A 288-nucleotide genomic window follows, 5' to 3' on the forward strand; every position below is an offset into this window, starting at 1 on the left:
GCTAAGCAGAGCTGGAAAACCCAGGAGTCGGGCAAATGCCTGCACTTGCAGGTGGACCCAGAAGTCCTGCTGCAGGGGCATCGACGTGCCCTGGAGCTGAGGCCAGGACTGACCCCATCCGAGGACCATGGCAGGGGAGGGAGCGCTCCATTGGGCGGGCGGAAACTGAGGCTCAGATGTGACGCAGGCAGCGCCCTGCAGCTAAGCAGAGCTGGAAAACCCAGGAGTCGGGCAAATGCCTGCACTTGCAGGTGGACCCAGAAGTCCTGCTGCACCTGGTGTAGCAGC

Source organism: Alligator sinensis, unplaced genomic scaffold, assembly GCF_000455745.1.
Source record: "Alligator sinensis unplaced genomic scaffold, ASM45574v1 scaffold1065_1, whole genome shotgun sequence".
Classification (NCBI taxonomy): Eukaryota; Metazoa; Chordata; order Crocodylia; family Alligatoridae; genus Alligator; species Alligator sinensis.